Here is a 16,260-nt window from a genome sequence, read left to right as displayed (position 1 = left end):
GTGTTATGCAAATCTTCCCACATAGTGACGTAGACGTGGGGGCGTGTTTAAACAAGGCGTTTTAGGAGGGCGTGGACAAGTCTTAACTTTTATAAAAAATATCTCTTTGGATTTGAGACTTTAGTCTTTGCAACTTTAGGGATCTTATCTATGCACGAACAGATTGTAACACTCCAAAGAGAAAGGAAAATTTGAAATGGCATCATATGACCCCTTTAAAATTTTGCATTTTATGTAATTCATAATTAAATGGCTTGAGACAAACATTAACAAAGATGTTTTCAGAATATTAGGCATAAAATTAACAGTGAATGTGTGCATATTTTAAAATAAAATAATAATAATTATTATTATTAAAAATAAAATTAGTTCAATCCCCCCTCCCAGTGTTCAACACATAGTTACAGTCTTGGGGTTAGATGTGAATTTTTGAGGTAAAGTAAGGACTTCAGTTTTTGTTGTATGTGAAAATATATCTGAGGCTGAGAGCTGTGTGTGTGTTTGTGAGGTTGGGCGTGTAGGTAGCGATCATGTGCAGTCTGTGCTGATGGATGGGACAGAGTGAATGGCTGTGACCCACACAGAGAGGACCCAGCTGAAGGACCAAATGAGCTTTGTGACATTATAAGTGTAGGTTTGTGTTTTTGTACCTGTCTGAGTACAGCACACCATATAGGACAAGTGACGTCCCCTCCCCTCTCCTTCTGTCTTATGCCATATATTGATAAGGTCTTGGTAGATTAATAGTACTAGTTTAAAGTCACAATGGAACAGAAGTAGCGACAGATCTTTTCTTCCATATTGTGATGCACATCTAAGTGAAACAGATTATCAAAAAAGAAAAAAAAAATTACAGCTTGGACTGTGTTGATTGGATGGAGGCAGATCTGAATGTGAGCTTGCAGTCAATTGTACGAAAGGGTCGGGGTTTAATCAGACTAAATAATTGAAGTCACCAAACAGTCTGCCATTTCACTGGAAGATTGATTAGACATTTTGATTAAGAATCACAAGGTCAAAAAAGAACCACATGCACAGATGAATGGTTGACAATAAGATGAATAACATGCATTTAGAAAATAAATTGGTTGAATCATCATTTCATCCCAAAAAAAAATGTCTTACTATGCAGCTAACACATTCTGACTCGAGGTAACATGCTGGTTAAAGTGTGTATTCTATACATCCAGCTGTACTGTACACTATATAGTGCTTCTATGTAGTGGTTGTCTGTAATGTACGTCCATCTAAATATAGTGTTTCTATATTGTATGTCTATATATCCAGGTTGAATATTGTACTTCTATAGTGCATGTCTATATGTTCCATCCGAGTATAGTGCTTCTATAAAGCTTTCACAATGTTATTTCTCTACGGTCTCATCAGCCTGACTCTGCTGAAGAGGAACTGCAGTTTCCTGTTTATGTCAGTTCTTCCTTTGCTGTAGGTTATGTCTTGCTGTTTGGTTAGTTAATGTATAAAGGGCCAGCTAATGATTAACAGTGATGTCTGAAGATGTCATCAAAGTCTGTTTACCTGATCGCATGGATTCTTATTAAAATTACTGGATTTCACCTGCCAAGATTCACCAAATAATGTGAATGTGACCACACCTTTAGTCTGTAGGATTTCTTTTGTCTGCCAGGTGAAAATTGTTAGTTAGATTTATTTTATAAGTAAGTGCACTCACTCAACAAGCCTCGTGATTTGAGATATCACTCATGTCCCAAAGTTTATTACTTGAGGTTGGTACAGTATATATGCTTTTTTTTTTTTTTTTTACCATGTTTACCATGGCAAGGACGACCAATTATAATTTTAAGCATGCAAAAAGCTTGCAATGAATAAAGTGAGCCACATTACAGTAATGTGTTTTACCACTGTTGCACAAGTCCATGACCCATGCTTTTGTGAAGTACTCCCTTTGCTGGAGCTGACATTGAGAGAGGAAGGCTCTACATTATAAGTTCAGCTCTTCTGCCAGGCCTGCTTCTGAGAAGGCCCCCTGAGAGCCCCACAGCAGTTAGGAGATATCAGACAACATCCATAATTTATGACAGAGATAGAGATGCGGCTTGTTTTTGTGTGTAAGATTTGCCCTCGTGCATTCCTTCTGTAACAAATGAATAGTAAACTCATTTCCTCCTGCTGTCTTTCCCTCTGTATCTTTTTCTCTCTTTCCCATCGTGCTCCCTGTTCTGCTGCATCCCATAAATCAACTGGGAAGTTATGAGACCAGAATATGACATTAAGCCATGATAGCCATCTTTTCAGAGATTTTAACTTTATGCAAGTGAAGTAATTATGGGTCACAGTAGAACTCCGGCAACTAGGCCTGTCACGATAACAACTTTTTGTTGTGCGATATATTGCCCCAGAAATAATTGCAATAAGCGATATTATTGTCATTTTAAAGACAATTTTATGCCACTGAATATATAATCATAATGTAACAGCATAATAATGCAAGGCCTACACACTTCCAAATGACAACAAACTTTACATTTTTAAGAATATTTAGATCATGGAAATTAAGTATCAAAATATTATGTACGAGAAGCTGCAAAAGACACAGGCGCAAGTGTAATGTACAAAACATAGTGACATAAATTTTTAAGTAAATATAATGGGCGATATATTGCGTCCCCAAAAATTATTGAGGTCATTTACATATATTGCGCGATAAGTCGATATATTGATTATTGCGACAGGCCTACCGGCAACAAGTTGGGGATTTGTTTATGGTTTTGCCCCTGTTTTCTCCGTGCTTACTACCTCATTTTTTTAGTCATCTTGATCTGTTTTTACTGATTCTGGTTCTTCAACTAGCTAAACATCTTTTTTTCTTTTTGTTACCAGAGTGCAATTCTCTCTCATTTTCTGTTAAGCTGCTTTGACACAATATGTATTGTGAAAAGTGCTGTACAAATAAAAGCAGGCTTGACAATAAGCTGTCAGACTTTGCTTATAAAGGCTCTGTCAAAAGGTCTACTTTGTTTAATTTTATTTGAGCACAGTAAAATAATCCTAAAATATGCTTTAATATTTTGCATAAGTTTCATTTCATTTACTTATGTGGGATACCTGGTATATAATTATTTGTATTTTTTTTATTATTATTATTATTTATTTAATTTGTATTTTATTTTATATATAATTGTTTTTATTTTAAAAGGATTATAGCAGTATTTATTAGTTTTAGTTTTTATTATACCAGTCGGCTATTATTAAGTATTTAATGTAAATTAAAAATAAGTATGTAATGTAAGTTAAAAACAGTGTTGGGAGTAACGCATTACAAAAGTAATAATATTACAGTAGTATGTTACTTTTTGCTGTAACGCAGTAATATAACGCATTACTAATCAAATTTGGGTAATATTATTACTCGTTACAATCTCAGTAATGTGGATATTTTGGTGAAAGTAACTCAAAAGTAACTCAAAAGTAGTGTAACGCATTACAATTCAGAGACAGTAATATTGTAATGTAACTAATTACTTTCAAAAGACAGTAACTAATATATAATGTATTACATTTGGGAAGTAACTTGGCCAACACTGGTTAAAAATAATCAAGGCATTCTTTCAGATTGTTTACTAAAAATAACTAAATGGAGAAAAAATTATAGGCTACTTATTTTTTTCATTTATATGCACAAATATAAAAATACAATGTAATAAAATTAAATATTCCCTATATTTTTATATTAACATTTTAATATATGTATATTTTTGAGGGCAAACAAATTGTTGAATCAGCGTTTTGACTTGATTTATTGAAATTCATTGAATCATTCTTGATTCATGTTTAAACTTTTACTTAATATTAAACAGGCAAGATTTTAAGGAAATTTGATGACCAAATAATAATAAGCACATAAAAATAATTTCAGTGTCCACAGTGTTTCTTAATTTTATATCATAAGCACATATTGCATATATTGTGAGTATTCAATATAAATCCTGGTCCAATTTGTACGTGACGCTAGAACTGAGGTGTTATCATCACTCATAGGCTGCTGTGAAGAAATAGGTGCAGATTTGAAACCTGCTTTACAAACAAAGCTAAATGATGAGCATGTAAATGTCTCAGAAACGGTCTCCTCCTTTCTTTCTCTCATTCTCTGCATCTTTCCCTCATTTTGTGACACATTGATTTATAACAAAGTGTAGCACATCGTTGTGGCTTGAACGTTTTCCTGTACGAGGCGTGTGTCTGTCACTTCAGCCTGCCATAAGAGAGAAACTTCAAAGCCAAAAGCTCCAGAGTGCTGACGTGACCAGTCTCCCTCAGCCCCTGTTTCGGTATCTCACGATCTGTCTGTGTCTCATTTCTGCTTCCTTCATCTTCTCCATCTCTTTCTCTGTTCACCTTCAGTCATGCGAGGCTGTCAGGGCACATCTGTGTGAGAGAGTGAACAAGAACGAGAGAAAGAAACACTGTTTGAGTAAGATAGCGATTCTTGGAAAACATGATTAATTTGTTGCCAAACTCATCAGATCTACCTGAAAAAGAGGAACGGATTGTCACCTCCATTCCGTACAGCCATTAAACCATTTACAAAAAAGTACCAGTTGGTTTTCTGGAGATGATAATTCCATGTTTTTGGACGTGGACATTTGGACCAGAGTACATGGTCCAAGTGCCTTGGAGTAGTAATGCACCAAAATGAAAACTCATGGCCTGAAGCGAAAACATGTGTTGTTGTTTTTTTTTTATAATATATGTTTTTTAAATTGTTTATAATTTTATGATGTTTGGAATAACTAAACAAATTCTAGGTATTATAATATTTTCTCAGCAATTACGCTTATTCTTCCTTCAAGTGGCATTATTGGGTAATATTTAAAAAATATTGCATAATAGATATAAAAACTGACTTTTGGCTTATAATAAGCACCTTTTTAGCCTCTAAAGTGGTACCATCTTATTTTGTTACTTTTTCTGTAAGGGTCGAGAGTCAGGAAAAAACACTATTGTCTTTCTTTAAATTATTTTTTTCTTATCATATGTCTCCGTGTGTGCATGTGCAAGTAACCTCTTAATGTTCTTGTTGTATAATCATATAATGTTGTGTTCCAACGATACAAACTCTTCATTCATAAAAGAAAGTTGTCATAAAAAAACAAGTTGACATACTTGCAGTTTCTTGTTTGGCAGCGGTTGAACATGATGCCGTGGAGCCAAGAATGGGCAGAGGGAAAAAAAGAGTTTGAAAATTTGACTGTTGAACTGCACCAAGGAAAAAGTTATGTTGAGGTGTCTTTCAAGGCGTTTGGCTTTGATGCTTTGTGAGAGTGAAACCAGCCGTTGACTCATCAGCAGCATCTCTGCAGTCTCACAATGTGCCCTACAAACCTCTGCCTTCACTCATCCTCCCTGTAGAGCCAACAAATTAGGATAACTCTTCCTTTAGTCCTTGTTAACTAAAATGTCCCTTGGAATTTGCCATCTCAGCTGGTCTGCCTTAGTTTTCCTGACTTAGTCATAGCTTGATCATAAATACACAACTAGTGGTGGCAGATTTGTGTATAAGGCAATTTAAATGAAAGGACTTGCTGAGAATAAATCTAGACTTAGCTGTGTCTCAACTGTCAAAGGAAATGCTCGCCAGAGATGAGAAAAGGAAGCGACAGAGAGACTTCAGACAGACTACCTCAGCTCCACAGGAGCTAGACGAAGCCGATGGCCTAGCCAAATGCCTGCTTTGTGTGACAACAATACTGGGGATTTGGATCCGTCTAAAATATGCTTTCTCTCTCTGTGTTTCTCTGCAAGCCCAGGTCTCTCTTTCGCTGTCACCTCTTTGTTCATTCATCTCATGCTGTTTGTGAGATGACGTGATAAATTCTAGGCTGTCATAACACCTTCATTTGCCCCTTCATTAGTTCTTTCCAATAGAATAGGCTAAACAGAAGGAAGTGAAGATGGTCTCTGTCAAAATTGCTTACTTTCTGTCAGAAATGCAGTCATGAGAGTGAGATTAAAAATGGGCAAAGATGAAAGATTTACTAACAGCAAATGAGAAAACTGTGAAGTGTTTTAAGCATTGTGTGGTGTTGTTCTCTTTCTCTTTCTTCATGTATAATGATTTTCTTGACGCGTAGTTGGTAAATTTGAGCTTAATTCAGTGGCAATAATGTGTTTCAGTATTTCTATCTGATTACAGGAGGTTCTGATATTAATGCCTCTGTATAATCAACTCTTCCCACATTTCAAAAGCCTCAAAACACTCACGCGTAAACCTGTATTCACCTCCATGTTTGTTTTACTGTTGCACCAGGATTACTTTTGCTGTGGTTTGGTAGCAATTTGTACAACAAAACAGAAAAATTGATTGTTTGGAGGTTGGCGTAAATCAGAAAAGATTAAAGTCAGGTTAGATGGCCAAACAAGATCTGTCATAATGTTTCTTTCTTACAAAACACAGCGGCTGCTTTTACGCTTTCTCATCTCTCACTTTTTATCTCTAATGTGTATACACTAGAGTGTTGTTAAGGAGGGTAGGAAGACAGGGCCCGGCCCACACCTTCATTGAAATGTCTCTCTGCTCTGCAGAATTAAAAATGTTTAAATGTTATTAATGGTTCCCAGGCATAAAAAAGGTCCCCATATAGTTAAAAACCAATAAATGTCTCTCAGATGATTGCAAACTACATATTTTCCTCTCCGCTCATGCCTGTGAGAATTTTGAATTATAAATGTTTTTATTTGTTGTTGTTCTGCAGCAGCATTGGGATTGAGATTTGGAAGTGTGTACGTGTAAGGGTGTGTGTGTTTGTCCCATATTGGGGGCTGTCTAGGACAAGAGAGACACTTGAAGTCAGATGGGCTTTGGACTCACAGAGTGGCTCTGCACCGTGTCGGAAACCAGACAGCCACTCAAGATAGACGCTGCTGTATGAGCCTTTTCATTCTCACTCAATAAGGGGAATTCAACTCAATGAGATTCTAGAAGTTCACTTTCTTACACGCACACAAGCACTGAAGTAAATAAATAAAATTTAATTTTTTGGGGCCCTATAAAATCTGTTATTTTTTCAGAAATTTAGTTTTAACTATTTATGATTTAATAATTTTATTATTATTATTATTTTAATTATTTTTAGAAGTACTTTCTACAGTACAATAGTAATATTTTTGTCACAATTTCAAGTTAAATTGAACTTTTATTTTGACAGGTTGCAATGTAAGTTGCTTTGGATAAAAGCATCTGCCAACTGCATACAAGTAAAATTAATCACAGTTAATCAAAAATATGTCAATTGAAGAAAATTAAGAACATTTTTAAATGCATTATTGTGGCCAAAGATAATGTGAAAATCATTGAATAGTCATTATGAATGTTAGCATAAATCTCCATATATTTTGTTTTATATCAGTGATGCCAATCATTGGCCTACAGTCAACATGCAATCCATTTGCCATCTATCTGAGGCAGACTTAGCACCCACAATGTTTTAAGTTAAATGTAGTTCAATATTGAATCGTTATCTCGAGACCCCTGCATTCTGTGCCATTTTGTTGCCGACCGTCTAGTTGAATGGAAAAATGTGTCCTTGGTGAACGGTCTCTTATTTAATGTGTGGTGATTGGAGTATATGAAGGTGATGCTTCAAGTTTGAATGGCTCCAATGTAGGAAAATTCTCTGTAACAGAACTTTTAATTGCATTATGGCATTATTTTTTTTAGTTTAATAGTAATCACACTAAATTAATGCATTAAATGTACAGCACTAATTGAAATGAGACTGATCCTCCAAATATTATACTACTTATCAGTCATGCAAATGTTTGGCAGTGTGCATGCCTCAAAGCTGAAAATCCACTTCAAAATACCTAACCGTCAATTTACTTTATTTACATATTTTACATATATGTACCTAAGCAAGTTTTTTTTAACTATTCTTTTCTTTCATCAAATTCTGATTATTATCTTGTCAGAAACAAGTGCATGAACAAGAATAAGTGTCTGCATGTAATATATCTTTGCTTTTAGCAGTGTGTATTTGCATACTTGTGTGTTTTGTTTGCTTTATCTCTGTCAATCTGGTAAAAGGACTGGAGACAAAGTGTCACGTCAGGCTGTAGGAGGGGTGCTGGAAACCAGTTGTCTGTGTGTGTCTGTGTTTATAGCTGCTCTGTTATCTTTGATAGATAGAGGCTTGCAGACATCATGTCTCATCTGCCTGTGCTTTCTAGTTCTGGGGGTCTGTGTTTATATGTGTGTATCTGTGTGTTTGTGTGCGGGACTGTTTTTAGGACTATGCGGAGTAAAGCCTGGAATTTTTCCACAAGAGGTCAAAATCAGGGCATATAAACTAGAGTGAGGTGTCTTCATTCCGTTCCTCCAGCTGTCTATTCCCTTTTTCCTCTTTTTATTCTATTATCTTTTTTTTTTTTTACTTGTCTTGTTTCATCCACATTCAGCCCATTTTTGTGTACTGTATTGTTTGGTCCTTTCCTCCTGCCTCTTCTGAAGAATAGTGGCTCTACTCAACATGATTTCAGAAAGGCAGTTTTTCCATCTCATTTCACTGAATAGTGGTACACTGAAGATGTTTCTCTGAGTGCTGTGATGTCTCTGTGGTTTCTGATGATTGCTTGTTGAAGGAGGTTACTTAATGGTAAAAAAAAAAAATTAATTCAAGTGGTTGAACAATGCTTTTTTTTAGTGGTATGTATAATACAATATTTTGAGAGCCGATGTAATGCAAATAGAAAGTACTGTGCAAAAGCATATTAGATTTTTTTTTTTACACAAAAAAATGCATACTAATCTCACTGGGTTGTTACAATTAATGGCGAAATGAATGCTTGGAAATTTAAACTGATAAGATAAGAAATATATAAAACAAAAAATAGTGAAAAATCCAAGATTTTTGCACAGTATTGTATGTACATCAAAAAAGCAAACAAGATGTTCAGAAATGTGTTACATTTAAATGAACACTTCTTTTAAAAAAAATATTTACTAAAAAATTATTAAATGATTTAATAACAGTTCTGGCCAAAGTTGATAATTAGTTTCATGTTCTGGACAATATTAAAAATGTATACTACTTTTGTCTTAAATAATAAAATACCGTAAAACACTAATAACATCAATCAATATTTTGTTCATGTCAAATTAATGTTATGATTCCTAAGTGAATTTAGACATCACAGTATTCCAGTCCAGGGAGAATATGAGAAACCGTTGATTTTGAGATGAATACTGCAATTGCTGAGAATAATGAAAAGTGCTTTCAAGAAACTGTACGCTTAAAGAAATCAGCAGTTTTAGTCTAGTTTGTGCTACATAAAATAAAAATTATTCTTAAAATCCCCAGATAACTTAATTATTAAATATTAATATCAGCTGAAACCACCCCCAAAAAAATATTTTCCTCATATGTTGTGCATTTCTTTTTAATTTAATTTAATGTATTATTCAGTGCTGATATTCAGTGCTGATAATCATATTGGTCTATCAGTGTGGACCTGGGGAAACCAGAAGACCACCCACCGTCATGTAAATGAATGGTAGTGTCAGCCTTAAATGCTCAGCTTTTCTGAGTAGTTTTTTTTAGCCACTCTGATCTCCTTTGTTAGTCTGTTCCTGGCCTGGTTATACAAGATTTTATCCCCACTTATGTATTCACATTCACTTATGTATGTGGCAGTGTGTATTAACACGTGTGTGTGTGGGTGGTGTGATTATCTTTGTTGGTCCTGAAATTGTTGATGATTTTGTCTTTTTGACTTTTTTTTTTGGCATTCCTAGAGGAAGAGTTAAACTAAGCAAGAGGTGGAATAAAAAAGAAAAAACTTTTTTCAGTTTCACAAAATGAGCTTTATTGGCCAAGGGAGATCATAAACTCTGCTTTAGAGGAGCTCTGAGCACTTAAATATGTACAAGAAAATACATTACAAGAACAAACAGCTAAATGGGGGAAAAAATAAATGGATTTACATTTTTGCTAACGCATGACAAGTTGTATCCATGAATGATAAATGTGCCATACCTTGCTCTCTCACTCTCTGTCTCTCAGCTTCCCACTGATAATTACCTGTGTTCGTCCCATTGCTAATAGACAACCTAGTGGATAAGGGTCAGATCGCCTCTAGTGCAGTAAAGCTGCCCTTTGACCTCATCTGGACTCAGCGGGGCTGCTTGAGCCTCAGGCATTGATTCAGCCTGCAGATGATTGGTTATCAAGCTTTACCGATCTCACATCGCTCAGCCAAGAAGTCCCATGATAGTGAATGAATAAAAATGCAGTAAGAATCACTTTTCATTTTTTCTCATTTTCATTCCCCCCTTAACTTAATAGGTAATTTTGCATGTCATTGTGGCAGAGCCTGAAAGGACACCATGGGCCCATAATTGGATGTGATATGTGAATTGTATGGTGGGTTTTATGTGAGATACGACAGCTGGATTAAGGGGATAAGAAGGACAGAATGATGGTAAGACAGAGGTGGAGGGAGACCGGGACATGTCCTTGCACCCTCCTAAAGCAGTCAGATGACAACAAAGCCCTTTAATTCAGTGTGAAATTTGGTTCGAGTGTATGTATGCAGTGGATTTATTGTCCTTCATTAGAATGTACACACATTTTCTATCATAGTGGGGGTTTGCCATTGACTTCTATTGTTCTTATACAGAGCTAATGATATTCTTGATCCATTTTCATTTACATTTTCATTGAGAGATTATTTAGTATACTTAAGCCATTTTCTTCATGGGAGCTGTTAGCCGGTCTCCAGGTATGGAAAAAAAGGATTTCAGGTTTTACTATCCTTGTGGGGACATTTGGCAGACAAAAGCTGACCCACACACATGCAGACAGTTAGGAGAGATCTGTGTGGAGGCGGTTTGCACAGTTGCAGCACCACAGGAGAGGAAATTCAACCGGCCAATCATGAAGCCAGCTGAGCCCCCACTGCGTCCTGCCGTCACCTCAGCCCCATTCCTCCCACACCCGCTTTCTTTCACCTCTTTTTCCTTTACCTGGTAGTAGGGGTCATGTCACAGGCACTGGGTAACTCTGACTGTGCTGACAATGTGGATGAAAAAGAGCCGAACCAACAAAAAAAGTCTATTCAAGAGAAATCCATCGTCCTTGAATGATAAATGAACGACAAGCTCCACAAAAGAGAGAAAACTCACTACTTCTCTTGAATTCTTGAATTCAACTCTTTATCTTGCTCCGCTGTTTTTCCTCTACCCTTGTTTTTGCTCTTGTTAAATTCAGTTTGTTGAAATGTATTTCCTACTGTGTTGTTCTCTGGCTCCTGACGTTCTCTTAGCATGACACGAATAGAAGTGTTCTATATTCTGTGAGTATTCTGTAGGAAAGTGACTTATTACAAGAGACAGCAGAAGCAATATTAACTTTAGTGAAATGAGACCATTTCAACTCTCTCACTAAAATATCTAAAAATAGATATTTATTTTGTGATTTGCTAAAGATTGCATTGTGTTTTTAAATTATTAATGTTTTGAAAGATTAAAATAGAGGAACAATTATTTATTACTGAGTATTACTGATGTGATTGGCTTGCATTCACCAGTCTACGTTGTTTGATTTTCAAGAGTGTTTTCGATTAATTCCTGATCAATTATTTTAATTGGCAATAGAGAGTGAGGGTCAATGTCAGTAACAATCTTTGCTTTGCTGTGTTAGTGCTGGTCCAGTCATTAAGTCCTGCCTGACCCTTTTGTACTGGGCTGAATTGATTTCATTATGCTCTTGTTTTCAGAGAAAGGGATGCAACAAGCTTCTAATGGTTTTGACGCTAGCAAGCAATGTAGACTCAATTCTTAGTTTTATTTTGGCAATTTGCATCACTAAATCATTTATATGATGTTGTTTTTTTCCAGACCCGCAAAAAAAACAAAAGAGCTGCTTCTATTATACTGTTGAATATTTGATGATGAAAAAAATAAAATAAAAAAAAATTGTCACTAGCACATTTTCTCATTCATCTTTCTCTAATTAGTCTTTCTACCATTAAAATTTTTTATTAAGCTATAAGGTATGAGAGATTGTGCTGTTTTGAGAGTGATAAGAGTTTTTTTTTCAATATACGATACAAATACTATATGACGTATGGCAGGTATAATTCTGATGGAATATCATATTGAGGAGTTTATATGAAGTGACACTCTACGGTTGAGTCTGTTGTCTTAAGCCTGTCAAGACTCCAAACACGACCTATTATAGACATCTTTTTGCACATGCACTTCTAGGGAGTGATTAAACTGAACTAGGGGCCATTTTTGTGCCAGATTGTTGCTGTTATAATGTACATGTGGTACATTGTGTTTTGCATCCATTTGCTCTTTTCTCTATTCATGTATTGCTTGTCAGCTGCTGCTTACCCTAGGTGTTCTGCACAGCTGAAAGGGTCCAGCGTGTCCTATTGGGCTTTCCCACAACCTTCTCACTGTGTTGATGCTTTTCAGATAATGTGCCTCTTCACTGGAACCTTATGAGAATGGGATGTCTCCCTGTCAGGATATTATGTGATAGCATGATAGAATAGGAGGACGAAAGGTTAAAGAATAACAAGGTTTGTTTTAGACCAGTGGCGTGTGGAGGCCCCTCTCTGGTTTGTGTGTGTTTTTTCTTCTATATAAACCCATGTCTCAGCTCCATTTTGAATTTATTTGCAGTTAACCATGTCTTTTCATCCGTACTTTGCTGTTGCCCCTTGTCACATTAGTGCCACTTTATAGGACCTCTGAAACCGCAATGATCTCAAGGGAGGTAAAAGAGATGCTGCCTTCCTCTGAAACTTTATCTGCTTATGTGGCCACTGGACAGTGTTACTTAATAAAAGTGACACTTTACACTCTGTTTGATATATACAGTATATATATATATATATATATGTGTGTGTGTGTATACGCTCTATTTGAGAGAGAGAGAGAGAGAGAGAGAGATATATGTGTGTGTATGTATTTTATTTTATTATATTTTTAATTTTTAAAGACACTGCCTTCTTGGAAGAAACACCCTTGCTTAAAGGGGTCATATGATGCGATTTCAAGTTTTCCTTTCTCTTTGAAATGTTACAAGCTCTTGGTGCATAAAGAAGATCTGTAAAGTTGCAAAGACTAAAGTCTCAAATCCAAAGAGATATTCTTTATAAAAGTTAAGAGTCAGCCACACCCTCCTAAAACGGCTCGTTCTAACACGCCCCCACATGTCTACGTCAATATGTGGAAATATTAGCATAATGCCGCCCAAATGTGCACGCAAAGAAAGAAGGCGTGGTTTCAGGAACGCAGTAGTGTTGATGCAGCCATGTCAGGGAGACACTGTGTTTCAGTGCCAAAGCAAAAGCTCAGTCAAGTCAAATTGTTGCTTTTAATTTGTTCTAGGGGGTTCGTTATTTGCTTTAAGGCAAACTGAACAAAACAGGTTTAAACCAGAAACCATGATTTTCACTTAGTCCAATGTAAAAATGCACTTTAAATGAACAACACAGTAGTTTCACTTTTTTCAGTGTAGAGGACCTACAATAATGTACAGTATTTGAAAAATAATGTGTTTTTTGAACATTAAAGCATGTCAACATATTCTGTTACACCAAATACACCAAATAATGATCTTTAAAATAGCATCATATGACCCCTTTAAAGGTGCAGTACCATTAATGAAAATTTAGATATTTCACAGACAAAAAGGCCCATCGTCTTCTGTAGCAATGTATGAATCACAGGTCACACAGACGTCTTTAAAAAAAGAAAAAGAAAGAAAGAAGTAAAAAAACAAACAGCTTTATGTTGGTAAATGTGACGAATACGAGAAACTATGGGGAAACTGTATGAGGGAATCCTTCGCCCTCATGCGAAAACCCTGATAGTTTGTATTCAGCAAAAATGCACCAAACCTTTAGAATTTTGGCCAAGAAAAATGAATCAATGCTCGGTTGGCTTTGTTCTCTGAAAATCTGTGTGTGAGTGCCGTTTTTGCTCTTGCATTCAATCTCTGGCCAATACAGGTGACCTCTGAAATACACACAATTGCAACCAATGACCTTTCTTTCTGTTGCTCTCTCTGTCTCTGTCTTTCCCTCAAGCACACTTAGTATTTCACTGTCCACTCAATACTGGCCTCCTCGCCTGTATGAGTCACTGCAGCACTCTTTCAATTTTCAGTTCACTTTCTCCTCTGATGGACTCCAGCTGTGAGGGTTTATCAGAACTGACAATCGACACACCTCTGCGCCTCCTATTCACTTTCTTTTCTTATTTACTACTACTAGTCCTCCTGGTGAAGTTTTGCCAACTATGACCAAAACCATGAAATTAACCACCCACAATTCCTTTTGTCTAGTCAAAGGCATATGTTAGGGGCGCCCAGAGCATTAATGCATGAGGTTTTGAAAAATAAATGACTGATTTATTGAAAAATAAATGACTGATTTATTGAAAAATAAATCTCCTTAAAATTTAAGAGAATTAAATTGACATCTAATTTATTCAAAATGCATGAAATATGTAAATTTTAGGTATAACTAATATGAAGCCTTGTATATTCTTGTTATTGTGTAGTGGTACTGTAACACTATCTAACCAATATCTATAGTCTTTCAGATTTTAGAGCAATATGTCTTGCACTAAATGATTACAGGCAATTTGACGTTAAATATTAAGCTAGAATAGAATTTTGGACCGATTGGAAGTGTGAAGCTTCCTGTTTGAAGCTGCAAAAAATAGATCCCAATAACAGACAAAATTTCCTGTCGCAGCTGGGTTGGACAAAAATCAGATTTACACGGAAGATAAGTTTTATTGCTTGACGCTTTATCACTTCATGGCTGGTTAGGAGACAGTACGTAGAAGTGAATGAGCAGCTCTCAGCTTGTATTGATAGTCTTGAAAATCTTCATCCCTTGCTAATAGAAATATGACCAGACCAGAACTTTACACTGTAATTTCTCCTAAATATCTCTCATTATTGTTTCTGTCATTCTCAAGATCACGCTATATCAAGATTAAAGATAATTGTAAATTGATAGCATGTAGGCCTAATCCATTTGAACTGTATTTTGTTTTTCCAAGAAATATGACTCATTCCTGCAATGCTATGAATTCTGAAACTATTAAAAAATAAATTGTGATTTGTTCAAGTGATATGAAAGAACACTAAATAATTTTATTCCATCCTCCAAAAAACTTGTGGACTTTTATACAATATAGTAAGACATCAATTATAATATACGTGATAAAGAAATAAAAAATAAAAGTGTAATCACCCACACAATGATGAGTGGTTCACAAATTTCAGTAATGCTTTTATGTACTTATTATTTTTGTAACAATAAAAGGAGATTGTATAATTGTGCCATTTGCATTATTGTACAGTTGCCAACCTCATCATTGAAGGCATTTTTTGTTCAATTGTACGATTTGTCTCATGATCAAAACTAAACAATATTGGATCTACTGTGTAGGAAGTTATTGTTGTCATGGTTACATTGAATAAAAGCACAATTTCTATCACCACTTCCTCAAAAAAAGATGTGTTTGTGAAACCTAACTCCATATTTCCAAATGGGACTTAAACCCATAACAATGTGGTGTAACTGGCCAATTCTCAGGGATTACGAAGACTTGGTAACAAGGCATCACAGGCCTATCATTAGCCAGGCATTCAACAGAGACATGTCTGTCTGCTGCATGCTCTCTGCTCTCTGTCAATACCCGCACTTAACAGTCAAAACAGATGTTCTTCTTCCATTCGTCCTCCCACTTTGAGTGTCACCTGCATCTTAACAAGCTGTTTGTCGCTAGTGCTGCAGGGGGCTGGGTGAGATATTCTGGTGCCTGTATTCATTAGTTGCCTCTGAGTCTTGTTCACACCTGGATTCCTTAGTCACCACTGTTTCTTCCTGCGACAAACAAGAGAAGAGAAGAGAAGCCTCCGCTCAGGCAACGACAGGGCTTCTCGGCTAATTTCGGTCTTGGCAATCTCAAGATAGAAGTGATTGGCAAAGATTGCCAGCAACGCCTCATGTTCGTCCAGGCCTGAGATTACTTGAAATTAACACCCTAAACATACTTACAGCTGCCTACTCACTGGCTATGATTGTGTTCATGTGTGTGCTTATATGTGTATATATTATTAAAATAAATTATTATTTCTTTAGTAGTTTAGTATTTTTTGTTATTAAAAGTAATAGGTTTTGTGTGTGTAAACACACCACCATTCAAAAGTTTGTGGTCAGCAAGTTTTTTTCCTGTTTTTGAAAAAAAAA

General features: G+C 35.8%; 1 protein-coding gene across 1 annotated transcript in view; it reads left to right on the top strand.

Moving 5' to 3' along the window:
- LOC107754669 (docking protein 4-like) overlaps positions 1 to 16,260 on the top strand; it is a 38,767-nt gene that overhangs the window by 5,489 nt on the left and 17,018 nt on the right. The window lies entirely within an intron of this gene.

The sequence above is a fragment of the Sinocyclocheilus rhinocerous genome, unplaced genomic scaffold (genome assembly GCF_001515625.1).
Source record: "Sinocyclocheilus rhinocerous isolate Xijiao unplaced genomic scaffold, SAMN03320098_v1.1 scaffold742, whole genome shotgun sequence".
In the NCBI taxonomy this organism is placed as follows: domain Eukaryota; kingdom Metazoa; phylum Chordata; class Actinopteri; order Cypriniformes; family Cyprinidae; genus Sinocyclocheilus; species Sinocyclocheilus rhinocerous.
Note: the sequence above shows the minus strand (reverse complement) of the source record. Positions and strands in the feature narration are given on the sequence as shown.